Source organism: Narcine bancroftii, chromosome 10 (genome assembly GCF_036971445.1).
Source record: "Narcine bancroftii isolate sNarBan1 chromosome 10, sNarBan1.hap1, whole genome shotgun sequence".
Lineage (NCBI taxonomy): Eukaryota > Metazoa > Chordata > Chondrichthyes > Torpediniformes > Narcinidae > Narcine > Narcine bancroftii.
In genome coordinates, this window is record NC_091478.1 from 88,043,414 (window position 1) to 88,061,522 (window position 18,109).

The 18,109-nt window shown below is 39.4% G+C and overlaps 1 long non-coding RNA gene across 2 annotated transcripts in view; it reads left to right on the top strand.

Annotated features, from left to right (window-relative positions):
- LOC138743997 (uncharacterized) overlaps nucleotides 1–18,109 on the top strand; it is a 31,150-nt gene that overhangs the window by 9,828 nt on the left and 3,213 nt on the right. Inside the window, exon 4 of one of the 2 annotated variants that reach the window (XR_011345177.1) lies at nucleotides 13,871–14,133. This is a non-coding gene — a long non-coding RNA (uncharacterized lncRNA). Of the gene's footprint in view, nucleotides 1–6,003; nucleotides 6,950–13,870; nucleotides 14,134–18,109 lie in introns of those variants that run through there. The other variant, XR_011345178.1, reaches the window with a different exon arrangement.

An 18,109-nucleotide genomic window follows, 5' to 3' on the forward strand; every position in this document is an offset into this window, starting at 1 on the left:
ACTTTAAGTAATCCCTATGCCATAAGTGCTCTGTGATTAGTAATGGATTGCTTAAGGTGGTATGTGAGTGGGAAGGGAAGGTTGCAAATCATTGCTCTAAACCCAATTGTTGCTGAAATATTTTGCTTGAGAAAAATTGTCATTGGCCCATTTCCTTTGGAGTTATGAAACCGTGCACATAACGAGTCAATTAGGTACAATTAAAATAGAGGTTTTCAAACTTTTTCTTTCCATTCACATATCACCTTAAGCAATCTCTCACTAATCCCAGAGTAATGTATGTGAATAGAAAGAGAAAGGTTGAGAACCACTGCTATACAGATTAAAGAGAAGGAAGTGTTTGCTGTCTTAAAGCAAATAAGGGTGGACAAATCCCCAGTGCTTGACAAGATATTTCCTTAGACCTTGAGGAAAGCTAGTGTAAAAATTGCAGGGGGTTCTGGTAGAAATATTTAAAATGTCCTTAACCACAAGTGTGGTGGCATAGGATTGAAGGGTAGCTCAAGTTGTTCCATTGTTTAAAAAATGCACTAAAAGTAACCCTGGAAATTATAGGCTGTTGAGCCTGATGTCAGTAGTAGTTAAATTATTGTAAGCTGTTTTAAGAGATCAGACATACAATTATTTGAATAGTTATGGACTGATTAGGGATAGTCAACATGGCTTTGTGCAAAACAAGTTACGTTTAACCAATATTATAAGAGACTTTTGATGAAATTACCAGAAAAGTTGATGAAGGAAAGGTTGTGGATGTTGTCTACATGAACTTTAGTAAGTCATTTTACAAGGTCCAGCATGGGAGGTTAGTCAGTAAAGTTCAGGCGCTAGATATTCATGGTGAAGTAGTGAACTGAATTCAAAAATAGCTGGACTAGAAAAGCCAGAGAGTAGTGGTGGATATTTGCTTCTCAGACTGGAGGCCTATGACTAGTGGTCTGCCTCAGGGATCAGTGCTGGGATCCTTGTTGTGTGTCATTTATACAATGATTTGGATGATTATGTGGTAAATTGGATCAGCAAGTTTGCAGATGACACTAAGATTGGAGGTGTTGTGGACACCGAAGAAGGTTTTCAAAGCTTGTAAAGGGATCTGGACCAGGTTGAAAAATGTGCTGAAAAATTGCAAATGGAATTTAATGCAGACAAGTTTTGCATTTTGGAAGGACGAACAAAGAAAGGACTAGCACAGTAAATGGTAGGACACTGTAGAGTGTGGTGGAACAGTGAGATCTGGGAATACAGATACATAATTCCCTGAAAGTCATGTTACAGGTAGATAGAGTTGTAAAGAGAGATCTTGACATATTGACTTTCAAAAATCAAAGTATTGAGTACAGGAGTTAGGATTTTATGTTAAAGATGTATAAGACATTGGTGAGGCCAAATTTGGAGTATTGTGTGCAGTTTTGGTCACCTAACTATAGGAAAGATATTAATAAGATTAATAAGATTTACTAGGATATTGACCCTGAGTTCAGGAACTGAGTTAAAGGGAAAGGTTAAACAAGTTAGGACTTTATTCTCTGGCGGGTAGAAGATTGAAGGGAGATTTGATAGAGGTATTTAAAATTGAGGGGGATAGACAGAGTAAATGTCACTTGGCTTTTGAAACTGAGGGTAGGTGAGATTCAAACTAGAGAACATGGGTTAAGAGTGAAAGGGGAAAAGTTTAGCGGGAACTTCCTCACATAGAGAGTGATCGGGGTGTGGAATGAGCTTCCAGCTGAACTGGTGCATGTGGGGTCATTTTTAACATTTAAGAGGAATATGGACACGAACATGGATGGGAGAGGTAAGGAGGGCTATGGATTGGGTGCAGGTTAGTGGAACTAGGCAAAAGAAAAGAGGTTTGGCACAGACTAGAAGGCCGAAGAGGCCTGTTTCTGTGCTGTAATGTTCTATGGTTCTATGATCCCTTTTATCAGGCAATGGCCCTGAGAACGTGACAGTGCTCCTGGTAAATAGTTAGTATGTTGCTGCTGGTGCAGTTCTGTGAGGGGAAAGAGTATTAGAGAGGGTGCTGCACAATGTGACAGCACTGACAGAGATGGATAGCTGGGACTGCATATAAACTGCAAGATGTGGAAGTGATTGTTAACGTCGATGCAGGTGTTCTAGGGCAAATGATTATTATGTCTTTGTGGCAACTGATGGAGACTGTTGTTGGAAAGAGTGATGGTGTCACTGCTTGGAAACAAGGTGTGATAATGTTTTTATTGACCATCACATTCATGACGGTATCAAACTTTCCCCATTACTGCCTCAGAGCTTGCTTCCTGCACTCAGCTGCTCAGCCACCTCTTCCTCCTCACTTCGTGACTGATCTGAGGAACTGACTTGGTCTGCCAACAGAGAGGATCACTTCCTTCAGGTCTCAAAGTGCTGTACCCAATTCAGTGCCCAATTCAATACCAATAAGCCATTGGTTTGGCTTCTAGCACCTTGTCTGCCAGAGACACCTCACATCTTCTTTTAGTCCTCCGGGTTCCTTGATTGTTTTCTTGCATTTCCTATACTCTTCTTGGTTCCTTACTGCTTGTACCTGAAATGCACCTCCTTCTTCTTCTTAACCAGTGCACAGCTTTGCCAGAAAACAACCTGTCCCAATCTACATTTGCCAGATTATTGCTGATACAAAGAAAATTGGCCTTTCTCCAATTTAGAATCGCAGCCTGATGACCAGACCTATCCTTTTCCATAATTATATTGAAAATTATTGTCAAATGATCTACGGTAAATATTTGGAAAATAATTTATTATTTATGAGATATACAACGAAGTGCAATAATTTTAAGGACTGCTGGACTTCAGTTAAAGTGATACCCAGATGTAATCATTTTGGCTAAAATCCTTCCAATTATCTGTGGAGTCCTTAAAATGACAGAAAATCTTTGAGTATCATACTCTCCAAAATATCAGTTAGAAGGAGTTCCATTAAAACAGTATACTATGTGGGGCAGTTTTTTTTTCTCTACTTTGTCAATGAAATATTGTTGAACATGAAAGAATTCGGAGAATGAACTGATAGTTCATCGCATAGTAATTAAACTTCTCCAGTCCTCTTACATCATCAGATACATTTAAAAAAACTCACCTGCCTTAAGGAATGCACAGTTCTCTTTGAAGATGAGATCGTTATGGAGGGGGTTCCAAGAGAAACTTTATGACACAAATGGTAGGCAATGAGCAGCAGGGAAGGGAGACTTTGGAGAAAGGAGCTAGCTGGTGGCAAACTCAAGGTGGTTCGAAGGTAGCAGGAGAAAGAGCAAGCAAGAAATCAGCTCATCTCCTCCATTTCAGAGCAATTGGGAGGGACAATAAATGCTGACCTAACAGAAATGCTGAGATCCCGAAAAAAATAAAATATACAGTGTATGAAATCCTGTGACACATTGTAGAACAAAGTAAGAGAAATTCAAACACGGTCCGACAGTGCACAACCTGGTTGCAGCATTAACAAAAATTGGGCAAGATCATCCAGAGAATTAATAATGATATAGTGAAGCATTTGACACTATTACCCAGGTAGTAAAAACACAAAATTCTGGAGAAACTCAGCAGGTCAAACAATGTCCTTAATGAGGCAAATGCAAAGATAAATAACTGTCGTTTTGGGCTTATGCCCATCATCAAAGTATGAGAAAATCCCTGCAAGCATTCAAACAAAAGAGTAGGAAGAGGGAAGGGGTCGTGACAAGGTAGGAGATAGGTGGAGAAAGGAGGGACGGGACAGCTGCAATGAAGGGTGAGGACGGTAGGTCTGTGTGGGTGAAAGAATTGGAAGGGCAGGAAATGGGAGGGGGTAAGAAAAGGCGAGCAGATTTAATGGAAAGCAGTAAATTCAATGTTCATGTCATGTGGCTGGAGGGTGCCCAGCCAGAGATAAGGTGTTGTTCCTCCAATTTGCGGGTGATCAGGGTGGGACAGTACATAAGGCCATGCACAGACATGTGGGCGTGGGAATGTGACCCAGAATTGAAATGGTTGGCCACTTTGTTGCCAAGATGAGGTCTTCCAGTCCAGAGCTCCCGAACTGTCTCCCTTCTTCTACAATCGTGCCTTCCCCTCCACCACCATAAACTCAGCCCTCACCCACATCTTCTCCATTTCCCAATCAACTGCCCTTGCCCCCTCTGAACCCAGATGCAACCAACATAGAATCCCCCTCATCCTCACCTACCACTGCACCAGTCTCCACATCCAATACATCATCCACAGGAATTTCTGGCACTTACTACAGGATCTCACCACCAGACACATTTTTCCCTCTTCTCCCCTCTTGGCCTTCTGCAGGCTCTCTTGTGCACTCTTCCCTCCCCACCCATAGCACTCCCAGCACCTTTCCCTGTGTCTGCAGGGAATCCAACACTTGCACCCACACCTCCTCCCTCACCATGGACTGGGGCCCCAAAAAGGCCTTTCACATGAACCAACACCTCACTTGTACATCCAGAGGAATTATATACTCCATCCGGTGTATCCTTTATGCCATTCTCTACATCGGAGATACTGGTTGCAGACTGGGTGATCATCTCGCTCAGCACCTCCACTCGGTTTGCAACCACAGTGACCTCCCAGCGGCCAAACATTTTTATTCTGGTTTGCACTCACATGTCTGTCCATGGCCTTATGTACTGCCCAACCCTGACCATCTGTAAACTGGAGGAACAATGCTTTATGTTCCAGCTGGGCACCCTCCGGCCACATGGCCTTAACATTGACTTCACTGCTTTCCATTAAACCTACTAGCCTTTTCTTGCCCTCCCCCTTTTCCTGTCCCAGTTCCACCCATTCAGCCCTACCATCCCCTTCCCCTCAGTGCTGCTATCTCCTCCCTCCTTTCTCCACCTATCATCTCCTGCCCACCCCTTCCCTCCTTTTATTCAGACGCTTGCCACCATTTTCTCATATTTTGATGAAGGGCTCAAGCCCGAAACGTCAGTTATGTATCTTTACCGTTGCTTTATAAAGGACATTGCTGAACTTCTCCAGCATCTTGTATTTTTACATCAACCGTGGAGTCTACAGAATTTTGTGATTTACTTCTATTACCCAGGTAGATAATGAACTGATAAAATATCAGTGAGACACATGTACAGGACAGTTCAAACATGCTTACTGAATGGAGGATGAAATTTGAGAAGCTGCATGACCTACCCTAGTTGCCTTTTGTGACTGTAAAACACTGAGTTCGACCCATGCAGACTCAAGCTTAGAATATAGTAAGGAATGTAGGAGGAACTCGGTTATGTATTTTTACATTTGCTGCAACTGTTTGACCAGCTGAGTTTTTTTTTCCAGTATCTTGTGTTTTTACTTCAACCATGGTGTTTACAGATTTTTAAAAAATAATTGCTTCATCAAAGTCCATGCTCATATCTTGTTTAATGAGAAAAACAACGTAAGTTACATTTATTTGAAAAGATTCAATCATGCTTCTGGCTGTTGAGAAGTTTAATTTGTACAATTACATATTTTGTTCCTTCAGAGACTGAGTTTGCTGTCAGCAATGGTAAAGGTAAAAACAGTTATGGAACATTACTGTGACCTCATACAGTTATGGACCGACAAATTGGAAACAGACCCCTTGGCTTATCTTGAACATGGCAACCAAACTAGTCCCACTTGCTTACATTTAGCCCATATTCCTTTAAATCTTTTCTATCCATGCACCTGTCTAAATGTTTTTTGAATGCAACAATTGTTGCCACTTCCTCATTCCATTTATCCACCACACTTTATGTGAAGAAAGTGCCCTTTTAAAAAAAATGCTCCCCTCTCTCATGCCCTCTAGTTCTGTCCAATAACTAAATTGACTGCACAACGCTAAATGTTTGGATAGCACAGTTATTCTATATTTGCCTCCACCAGTGCCTTAGGTGAATCATTTTATCCTATGAAGAGTTCAATTGTACTCATCTGAGATCTGAACTCACCTATCAAGTTTCACTAATCAACACAACATGAGCCGGAATTAACCTGCAACCCCTGTATGTTTTGAAGGATAGAAGGAAACCCGAGCACCCGGAAGAAGCCCACGCTGACACAGGAGAACGTACAAGCTCCTTACAGACCGTGTTGAATTCGAACCTGGGTCGCTGATGTTGTAACAGTATTGTGCCGACCAGGTGAATGTGTGACAATGCGAAGTAGCTGGAAACAAAAGGGACCCCAATACACACAAATGAAAAGAGAGCTACACTGAGCTGTAATTATTGCAGAATAAAATAACTAATATTAAGTTTTCATCCTGTGAACTGAATGTGATCATAATGATTTTGATGAGACTTTAAACACAGATATAGAAAAAGTTAAAAAAAATAGTTGTGATAAACAGGAAATGATAGAATACTGCCCATGTCAATGAAGAAAATGTTTCAAAAATATATTACACATCTTACAGTTCTTTCAAATTGGTAATGAATAAGTGATGAAAAATCAAAAATTATATGTATAAAGAAGTCATATTTCAGGCTCATATTAAATTCAGATAAAGCTCTGCAATTCTGAAGACAGCAAGAAAATGCAATTTCATGGGCGAGAATTTCATTCATGTTCTTGTCAGAAATGATAAAGAAAGAGAATAGAAAACCACACAGTATGAAGTTATCTCAATGGTAGAAGAAAACATATTAATTTTTACAGAAGGATCGCTTGAACTATCTCAAAATATGTTTTACTTTGTTCAAACATAGACACAAGAAATCAATGTAAGTGTTGCATTAAAGCCACAAAACCAACGTTTTGCTGCAAGAGTGTGAGGGTTATTTCACAGAATTCCTTGCGCAGGCAGATGGAAGTAAAACATTTTATCCAAGCCGATGACAGCGTTTATGTATAAAAGAGAGAGAGAGAAAAAAAAAATCAATTTTTCTTCTAATATGTGTGCCAGAAAATGTTACTGAAAAAAAGCATTTTGCTTTGGAAATGTAAATTAGAGGGTAGATTACAAGACCAGAAATAAATATGATTAAAATCTTGAAAATTGTGTTAAAGTTTTGATGTTGGCCGTGCTGCAGGATAGTAATGCCTTGGTGACATACAAAACAGTCAACATTCTAATGTTCAACTCATCTGCACTACTTTAGCTCACCCACCATGGAGGAGAGAAATGAGACACCTCGTCCTATTGTAAATATACAAGACAGGCTTTGGTGTGTGTATGTATGTGTGTGTATATAGAAATATAAATATCTATCTATATATATGTAGAGAATAGATAGACATAGATATATATATATATATATATATATATATCTATAGATATATAAATATCTATGTCTATCTATTCTCTACATATATATAGATAGATATTTTTATATATATATATATATATATATAGAGAGAGAGAGAGAGAGAGAGAGAGAGAGAGATAGAGATATATATCAATTCAGACTCTTGAACAGACCTCTCACAAAATGACCTCATTTCAGTTTTTCCACTGTTTTACATGCACTTTTATTTATAACATTCTGTCTCACTATATTCTATACCATGTATGTAAACATGAGTTGACCTTCCTGGATAGCATGCAAAACTAAGTTTTTAATATTATCTCAGTATACACAATAATAACAATTCAATTCTACATTTTCATCTTGGGGCAATTTCACCACTCTCATTCTCTAACAGCTTAAACCTGGAGTCCAGACTTGTAAGTAGAGTTCAGTTGACTTCCTGTCAGTATTAGTTCAGTTTCTAATTTGAAAACATGACCTCATGGGAGGAATGTGAAGGTTTCTGCCTTCTTCCCGAATCATTTTCTGAACTTCTGCCGCTTTTTGATGGCATCGTATCCTTTCACCTCTTCAGAAGCTGCCGTGTGGAGTGTTGGCCTTGACATCAAACTCTGACTGCTTCTCTGGCCATGTTATGTTATATCCCTACCTTCAGGGAAACAGTCAGTCAGGAAATACACAGAGGCTAATGAAAGTAGTGGAAAGAACTTATAGCAACATGAGCACCTCCTTCACCATGTGTGGTAGGGCGCGTGGACCTAATGCAGCCCACATCAGCCACCTTGAAGCCCATGGGACTGGACCCCAACAGACCCCCAAGAAAGTTATAAAAATGATCAGAAATTCATTCTGACAAAAACATACAAGATTATATTGATGGAATTAGTAAAGTGGAAATAAATTAAAATTCCCTCAAGTAGATAATAAACCCAAATTAAATAAACAATATTAAAGTTACTTCACAATAAACTCATTATACTGAACATTGAAGCAGCTGTCAAAAGCTTAGGTAACACGCATATTGCAGCTAACTAAGGTATTTTAATCGGCTTTTAAAGTTCTTTGAATACTATAGAGGATGAGGCACATTGTGTGGTCGAAGTACTTGAATAAGGTGAGAGTCATCAGATCAAATAGATATTTCAGTAATAGCAATTATCTTAAAAGAACATCTGAAAATTGAGGTGTTAACATAAGATGGATAGCAAAAAAATTAGAATTCTTGCTTTTCAGGCAGGAGACATTTAAAAATTAATTAATAGTCCAAATTCAGAATTCCAGAGTAATAATGAAATGAATCAAAATAATTAAAGTTAACTTCCAACAATAACTACATGATCAAGGTCCTGCTGACATTAGATGGAAGCTGCTGCAGGTTGGCTGGAGCAATGTTACAACAGTCCTGCACCTTTCCTACGCCTGTGATCCCCCCCCCCCCCCCCCCCCCACAACCACCATCCCCTCCAAAGTTCTGTTGCAATTCAGTCTTGTTGTGGAAGCAAAATATCAATCACAACAGAAAATCAATTTAAAACCTTTTTTTTTCCCCACTTTTTTCCTCTAGCAATGTGTTGGCAGCTCCTTTGCAATATTTAATCAAGCTGAAGAATGCTCTTACTTCATGATTTTTGAGAGTTATGAGAGGGGACGATCAGCTCCTATGACAGGAACTTATGAAACCACAAAAAAGGGGGGAAAACTTTTGCATTTAAGTACCCAGGACTTAAAATACCTTAGTTAGCTGCAACAAAACATTAAGAATGATAGAAATATAAAATGTGAATGCATTTTAATGATTATCTTAACACCTTTTACTAACCATATAACCACTTACAGCACAGAACAGGCCAGTTCGGCCCTACTAGTCCATGCCGTAGCAAATCCTCACCCTCCTAGTCCCACTGACCAGCACCCGGTCCATACCCCTCTAGTCCCCTCCTATCCATGTAACGATCCAGTCTTTCCTTAAATGTAACCAATGATCCCGCCTCGACCACGTCTGCCGGAAGCTCATTCTACATCCCCACCACTCTCTGCGTAAAGAAATTTCCCCTCATGTTCCCCTTATAATTTTCCCCCTTCAATCTTAAACCATGTCCTCTAGTTTGAATCTCCCCCTTTCTTAACTGAAAAAGCCTATCCACATTTACTCTGTCTGTCCCTTTTAAAATCTTAAACACCTCTATCAAGTCCCCTCTCAATCTTCTACGCTCCAGAGAAAAAAGCCCCAGTCTGCACAACCTTTCCCTATAACTCAGACCCTGAAATCCTGCCAAGGAAAAATCAATTTTAATAAAAATTGATTCTTGTATTTCTCTTTTCTTTTTAAAATCTTTTTTTTATTGATATTTTACAATATAAGCAATTAAAGAGTACAATTATGTGTTACAAGATTTAAAAATATTTACAACTTTTCTCATGATAAGGGAATCCAAAGCACAACCATGACAATAAAGTAAAATTTAACAACAAAATAAACCTTAAAAAAAAGGAAAAAGAAAAAAAATTCAAAACCCCATCCTCTAAGTAAGGTTGAAAGTTGACATGAATGAATCAAGTGGCAGAACTTGATAGCACAGCGGCAAAATTCCAGGGCAACGCTAATTCTTAAGATTATGACAATACGCATTTTTATATTTCAATAGAGTTTAACGTTAAAATAATAAAGGTAAAAAAATGGTAAAGGTTCCGTTATTGTCATGTAAGAATTGTCATGTAACACTACATTTAGAATGTAACATACATGAAATTCTTTAACTTTTGTCAACTATATGGGCTAATATTTCCTGAAAGGTGCTTCCATATTGCCGTTAGAATGTTATCAGGATTGCAGATGGATTACACAGTCATGAGAAATGAAAACACAAAGTATTCCGTTCTTGCAGCGTTCAGTAAGTCATCAGCACTTCAACAACACTTGAGATTTGACAGATATGTGGTGAACTTGCGCAGCAGGGCTGGGAGCAGCCTTCAGGTTAACACTGGATAATTACATTTCCATTGAAATGGATCAATAAGGATTTTGAATGATGGGGGTGCTTCAGGTTGCAATTTGCATCTTGTGCATAACACCATCTTTGTGGCTACAATTCCACTAGTTAGCAGGGTACATTAGTTATTCCTTCTTCATGGCATCTGTCTCTAGGATCTAAAGCTCCATGTGGAGCCCTGGAGAGGCCCTGAAAAGCTTCTTTTTTAATTACAGTTTCCTGATCACTCCTGTAGTTTTTGTTCTCCTTGTGCTTTCCATCTCCCATTTTCTGGAATAATGGCCCTTGTGTCCTTACTGAACACACCTCACCCCCAAACCCCAATTCCTTCAGCGTCCTTGACAGTTAATACAGCAGCTTTGACATCTCGCCCTTTTAGCCACTCATCGCATTGGTTCTTACAACACTTGTGCTGGCTTTGCATCCCAAGCAAATGAAGGAGTTAAATTGTGCTCAACCAAATGCTCACCTCTCTGTAGCAGTTCCCTGCCTCGTTATTTTTAGCCCCAGGGAAAAATCAAGACAGCATAGTTTTGCTTATCTATTGCCAATTTTTACTTTCCTACAGTCAAGCTTTCTTCCTCATCAGTTAGCAGAACAAGCTCGGGCCACAGTCTTCTCGATGTCTGCTACAAAAGCTCTGTGAAAGACAGATGGGAAGTATAGTGAAACAGATTTTTTCTGTTCCACAATTTTCACTACAGTGGTTTAAATTAATGGCTCAGAGTGGGTGAAACTTAATCAATGCTGAAGATGAGATTTGTGATTGAATTGATCATCCCAAGGTTTAAGTGTTCAAAGATTTCCACTACCACTTCCAATGTATTGTATTCAATATGATTAAAATGCAACTTTAATATTCCAAACATTGCTTCAACAGCAGCTTTTATTTTTACCCTGCATTTAATATTGACAAAAAAAAGGGACTGAATGATATTTCAGGAACCGAGGAAGTCCAATCCATAGTAACTGTTCATTCACTCACATAAATCCAGCCATTGAAGAAGAATCACTTTGTGGCTCTTACTTCAATTAATAATTTATAGTAAAGCCTCAAGCTAACATCTTATATCTAAAAATACGATGACTGAGTATACCTAATGGAACAGCAGATTCTGCACAACGTGTAGATTTGATTTTGAAGTTGCATGGATTTGTTCCAAGTCATCATATACTCCCAGGATCAGATGAAGGGATGAAAAAGGAGAGAAGAAAATCTGCTTTTAACACAGTTTCTGATGGCCGTGGCTTGTCCTGCAAGCATCTGTGGCAATGGTTATATTAATTTTGAAAGGATCCCATGTGGCTCTTGAAAAATGAGTATGTTTGAATCTAACAGTTGTTTTAGAAAGATCAGCCACTCCCACAGGGATCACTGTCTGCACTATAAAAGCTCAGGATGTGTAAACCAATGAAAAGCTGCATTTATTGAAATTTGGATGTAAATGCTGATTTGAACTTATATTAGAGTGAGCTGGAATTTTCTGTTTTCACATTTTACTTTCTAGCTGAAATATTTTGGCTTTTTAATTCATGGAAAGTGAATGTTGAACAATCAGACCCTATGAACTGTGGTTTGTGACAGAGTTTGCCTTGTTCTAATCATCCACAGAGCATCAGAGTACTCTAACAGCGCTGCGTGTAGTGCAGCTGTTTCACAGTCCCAGCCACATCTGATCTCTGGTGCTGCCTACGTGGAGCTCGCATGGTCCACGACTACATGGGGTTCACAAGATAGAGGAGCAGGTAGACCCATTGGCCCATTGAGTCTGCTCCCCCATTCTAATCATGAGCTAATCCATTCACTCCACTCCCCGCTTTCTCCCCGTAATCCTCGATGCCCTGACTCATCAAATATCTGTCAATGTCTGCCTGAAGTATATCCAATGACCTCATTTCCATGGACTCTTGTGGCAATAAGTTCCACTGACTCACAATCCTCTGACTAAAGAAATTCTTTGGCATCTCTGTTTTAAATTTTTAAATTGACAACCTTTTATCCTGAAGATGTGCCCTCTTGTCCTAAACTCTCCTGCCATTGGAAACAGGTGCTCCGGCTTCCTACCAACAGCTCAAAGATATGCTGGTTGATGGGTTGATTTCTTACTGTAAATTAACTCCAGTATGGGCAGGTGATAGAAGAATCAGGGGATACATGCAGGAGCAAGTTCCAGGGAAATGCATGGAAGAATTGGATGCCTCTTTGAGCTCTTTCAGCCTTAATGGGCTGAATGGCCTCTTTCTCTGTCATAAGGAAACATGAAATAAAGATTAAAACACCGATTGTGGCAGTTGAATTCCACAATTGGATAAACTAGAGTACATTTCAATCCAATTCACATACTTTATACACCACTCCAGTATCTCAATCCTAATGCTGATTTCCCAGACAAATGGAGAAGCTGTCACGTCCAACAGGAAAATCATGTCCTTTATTTAGAAAGGAAAGTCAAGTCGTCTATTGTCATCTCATTGCACAGGTACAAGCTGATGAAACAGCGTTCTCCAGTCATCAGTACAAAACACGCAGGCACACAACCAGACATAACACACGTACAGATAAGTGCAGGACAAGTATTTCATCTACATAAATTAATTAATGTTGTTTCATGAATGTGAGAGTCTTGGATAGCTAGTATGAGCAGTTCCTTTGGTTGTTCAGCATCCTCACTCCTTGTGGGAAGAAGCTGTTCCTCAGCCTGGTGGTGCTGGCTCTGTTACTCCTGTATCTCTTCCCCGACAGAAGCAGCTGAAATATGACATGTGCAAGGTGGAAGGGGTCCTCAATTATTTTGCGTGCCCTCTTCAAACAACCATCCAAACTGATCACGTTGATGTGGGGGATGCTATCGATAGAGCTCCTATAGAAGGTGGCCAGTAGCCATGCCCCCTTCAGTCTTCTCAGGAAGTACAGTCACTGTTGCGCCTTCCTGACAAATGAGGACATGCAGACAGGTCACTCCAAGGAACTTGGTGCTCTCCACTTTCTCTACGACAGAGTTGTTAACATGTAGTGGAGGAAGTAGTTGGTAATCTAAAGTATGTGATGAAGCAGTTGTTAAAACTGAAATAAAAACATTCAGCTCAGCTGAAAAGTTTTAGAACATTATCAAGTGTGTTAAGCCAAAATTCAGGGACATTATTTATACTTTCACAATGTGCATCCAGATTCCTGTGGCAACTCTTGCTGGTCAGCACCATTTTCACAAAAAAAAAATCAAGCTTCTTTATTTTTTCCTTTCATGGCACCCAGTCTTCAGGTGGTGTTAGGAAATAGGGCAGGCATCCATGCTGAGTCAACACGATGAGTCAAAATTAATGGGAGTGTAAAAGTTTTTAGTTTTCTTAACTGATCAGATGGGACGAGAAAGCTCAATTCGGGACTGAGCAAATGCACCAAGGTCCTTAGGATTGGACTTGGATTTAGACTGAATGTGAGCAAAGCATCAAAATTTAAAAACAGAGAATCAGAATTAGAATTTATTTTCATGAAATGTTTTGTTTTGCAGTAGCATTAAATGTGCAAAATTGATATAAATTAAATTTTTAAAAATAAAGAAATTAGTGTAAAAGAGTGGTTCATTGTCCAATCAGAAATCTGATAGCAGAGCTCTCTTTGTCCCATTCGGTGTTCATCTTCAGGTTCCTGAACCTCTACCCTGATGGAAGAAGTGGCCTGGGTACTGAGGATCCTTGAGGATAGAGGCTGCTTTCTTGAGACACCACCTCTTGTAGATGTATTAATGGAGTGAAGACTGAAGCCTATGATGGTGTTGGCTGAGTTCACAACTCTCTGTAGTCATTTCCTGGTTTGTGTATCGGAACTCCATACAAAGAGTGATGTAACCAATCAGAATGCTCTCCACGATATATCTGCAGAAATTTGCAAATCTTTGGTGACATATGTAAGTATTTTCAGAAGCTGAAATGGAGAGTTCAATTGATTTCTCCATCAATAATATGTGTGCATTTCAATGGAAAGCTATGCTATTGTTCATGACTAATTACCGGTATATCTTTCAGTTATTATTTGGAAAAGAGCTAACAAGAATGATGAATGTTTATGATTAATGTATAATCCTTTGCCTTCAAATTTTAGATTTCTATTCAAGAGAACAATTCCCAGTTGTATCAATTACTTCAAAGTTTAATAGACGCAAAGGGGAATTTATTTTAAAAGTGCTGTCAGGCTTTAAAATTATTGTGAGAAAGAAATTGGTCTTGAGATTCCTCAGGGGTTCCAGCAACTTGCCATCATAATCCAGAAAACCAGCCCATACATGGCATAAAATGACAGATGTTGATTTATGCTGACTTTTAAGTTATTCCCAGAAACTCATGTTTGCCTTGTAAAGCAAAACACAGAAATGCTGGAGCAACTTAGCTGGTCTTTCAGGAGGCAAAGATATATTACCAACTTTTCAGGCCTGAGCCCTTAAAGCCCTGGTTTTGACTACAACCACAGCATCTACAGACACCTTGTAAAGGCAGATCATCTTCACAAGTAGAAGATAAAGGAGGGACTTCCTGTCAGTAGCGGTACGGGGCAGAAGCAAGGAACAGGTGCTCCTGCCGACTTGCTTTTTTTTTACTCCTTGACTACTATTTTACAAACAAAGTGTTACAAATACTGCATCTTTCCCTTCTTTTATTCACGTCTGCCTCAAAATGGCTTAAAAAAGTAGTGACTAGCCTAACAATGGAGGCAATCTCCGCTCTACTGGACAAACACAGACAGGCGCTAGCAGCTGACTTCAAAGCTTCTTTTAGCTTGCTGGAAATTAAATTCGACAAAGTCCAATCTATAGTGGATGAGCACAGCCAATGTCGATCATCTCTCAAGCTCGCTTTGGATGACCTGAGCCAAAATGTCAGTGAACTAGAAAATGTTTGCTCCAGCCTGTTTGAAAGCAATTTGAAGCTTATGGCTAAAGTCATCGACCTGGAAGGCCGGAGCAGAAAGCAAAATCTGCATATCCTGGGTTTGGCCAAATCCTTTATTGAAGGAAGGCACCCTACAGAATTCTTCTCCTGTCTGCTATGCAAGGTTTTTGGGAAGGAGACGCTCCTAGCCCCGCCAGATATCAACAGACCCCACTGCTCACTAGCAGCTAAACCAGCTCCAGGACAGAGACAGTGCTCAGTTATTCTTTGTTTGCATCATTTCCAGAAAAAGGACATTCTGATCCGTGAGGCCCAGCAGAGAAGGAAGCTGGATTATTGTGGTAGGCAGAGCTGTGCTGTGGAGGACTACAGTCCTGAAGCTTTGAGCCAGCAAGCTGAGTACAGGGAAGCAGTGATGGAGCTGAGTACAGGGAAGCAGTGATGGAACTATACAACTGAGGACTCAGGCCCTCTCTGCTGTAACCCACATGACTCCATATCACACTTTCCAGCAGAGACAGGAAGTGGCTGCACTCAGCCAACAAGGCATGGAGATATATTGACAGTCTCCCAGCTACTCCATGCCCATCATAAATGACTGCTTGGTGACTGTGGTTGACTGATCATTATTACTTTTAATTTGTCTAGCTTCTGCCATATAGTATTTGGGTGGTGAGGACTGCCTGGCCTTCTCTGCCTTGGTAATATTATATGGGTTAACATACCCACTCGAGGTGCAGTCATGTGAGTACTTTCCCCTGCGTTAAATTCAGTGAACTATTTAACCTTGTGAGAAGAACACTGGGTAAAGTTTACACATTTTTTTAGTAGTAGTTTATATTTATATTTTACAGTATGCTTTCCACAAGAAATCCTAAAATGAACTTTTATTTTCTTATATGCTTGTGTTCCTATCAAAGCTGAACATAGTTTTCAGGAGTCTTGAGTGTATTTCAAACAATAATAATGGAGCTAAAAATGGTGTAAAGTGGGACAGGAGGTGTTTTTTGGGTGAAAATGGATGTCTTAAAGAGCTTGCTACTATGGTTTGGCAGCTGTCTTGTTTTGGGGTGGATTTCTTCAATGCCACTCATGTTCTAGGAGTCTATACAAGCCCTGGCCATGTACGGTTTATCACTAATCCAGTAGTTGCTTTATGTTCTTATCTCAAGGCTGAAACCTGAAGTTTTGATATCATTTGTACTTACCAAACTACATTTTCAGCTAAGGATAATGAATAGCCTCTTAAATGTCATTAGCTGGAATGTTAAGGGTTTAAATCACCCTGTTAAAATAAGGAATTCTCATACATCAAACAGTAAAACAGCAATTGCTTTTTTATAAACAAGAAACACTCATTCATAGTTCTGATAGATCTTGCCACATGATGTGGTGTGGGGGGAGTGGAAGAATTTTCACTTCACTTTTCAGTCCAAACCCGAGGGTGGGAGGGGGGCTGGGTGGTTCAATTCAGATACAAATGATCATTATGACATGCAAATTATAAACATCATACAATGGTAGTTTTTGCCAAGGTATAGGCCCCTAATACTGATGATGTGGTGTTTTTCTGAACTTTTTTTTTCCTTCCTTATCTAATCCAAGCTCATACTCTCTTATACATGGAGGAGATTTTAATTGCTGGTTGGATCCTGTGCTGGATTGATCTTTTCCCAACCCTGACATAATGAGTATTCAGTCTTTCCTATCAAATTACGGTATTTCTGATGTGTGGCATTTTCTCCATCCAAATAGGAGAGAGTATTCTTTCTTCTCACATGTTCATCATACCTTTTCTAGGATTGCTTATTTTCTTATTGATAATCAACTGATCCTATTTGCCCACTCTTGTGATTATCAGAGTGATATCAGACTGCTCCTCTATTGTATTATCCATGACCCTTCTTGGCCTTCCTCAAATAAAAAAGATATTGGCATTTTTATTCAACCCTACTGTCAGGTAAATTTATGGAGGAGCAGATAACCTTTTTTTTTGTACAAACATCTTATTAGAAACCTCCAACCTGATTGTTTGGGATGCTTTGAAAGCCTACCTTAGGGGGCAAATTATTTCTTATACCATGAATATGAAAAGGAGGACCAATAAAGAATGATTTGAACTAATCAAATTAAAGAAATAGGTCAGCAATATGCTCATTAAAAATCCAGAACTATATAAAGAGCGAGTGGAACTCCAAACTGAATTTGACCTCTTATCGACACAAACAATTGAACACCAACTTTTGAAGAGTAAGAATTTGTTCTATATCCATGATGACAAATCTGGTAAGCTGTTAGATCATCAGTTAAGAGGATTCAAAGCAAAATGAAAAATTGCAAAAATTCAAATGGTTGATGGCAATGTTACTTCAGATCACTTTAAGATTAATGACACAGTCAGGAATTTTTATTCTCGACTTTACTCTTCTGAATTCCCTAATGATAACATAATGATGGAGAATTTCTTAAATTGTTTAAACATCCCTACACTTTCCCCTGATAACAAAATTAGTTTAGATGAACCTATATCGCAAAAAGAAATAGCTGCCGTGACATTTTGAAGATCAGTTGATCTATGCAGCCCTTCAGTAGCCAACCAGATATGTTGTCTGGTCCTACTGCCTTGGATAGGGTTGTCCTCACCTCAGTGACACCAAGGCAGGGGGCTCATTCCTCAAGAGGATGCAGAACTTTTTTAATATATAAGTACTGGTGAGACCTCTCTTGGATTATTCTCAGCAATTTTGGACTCCTCATGTAAGAAAGGATGTGCTGATATAGGATTCACAGGAGATTCTCAAGGATAATTCCAGGAATGAAAGAGTTATCATAGGGTGAGGGTTTGGCAACTCTGTACTCATTGGAATTTAGGAGAATGAGAGGGGATCTGATTGAAATCTTTTGAACGTTTAAGGGCATGGACAGTGTAGATGAGAGAGCCTAGGACAAGAGAGCATAATTTCAGGTTTGAAGGGAGTCCACATAGAACAAAGATGC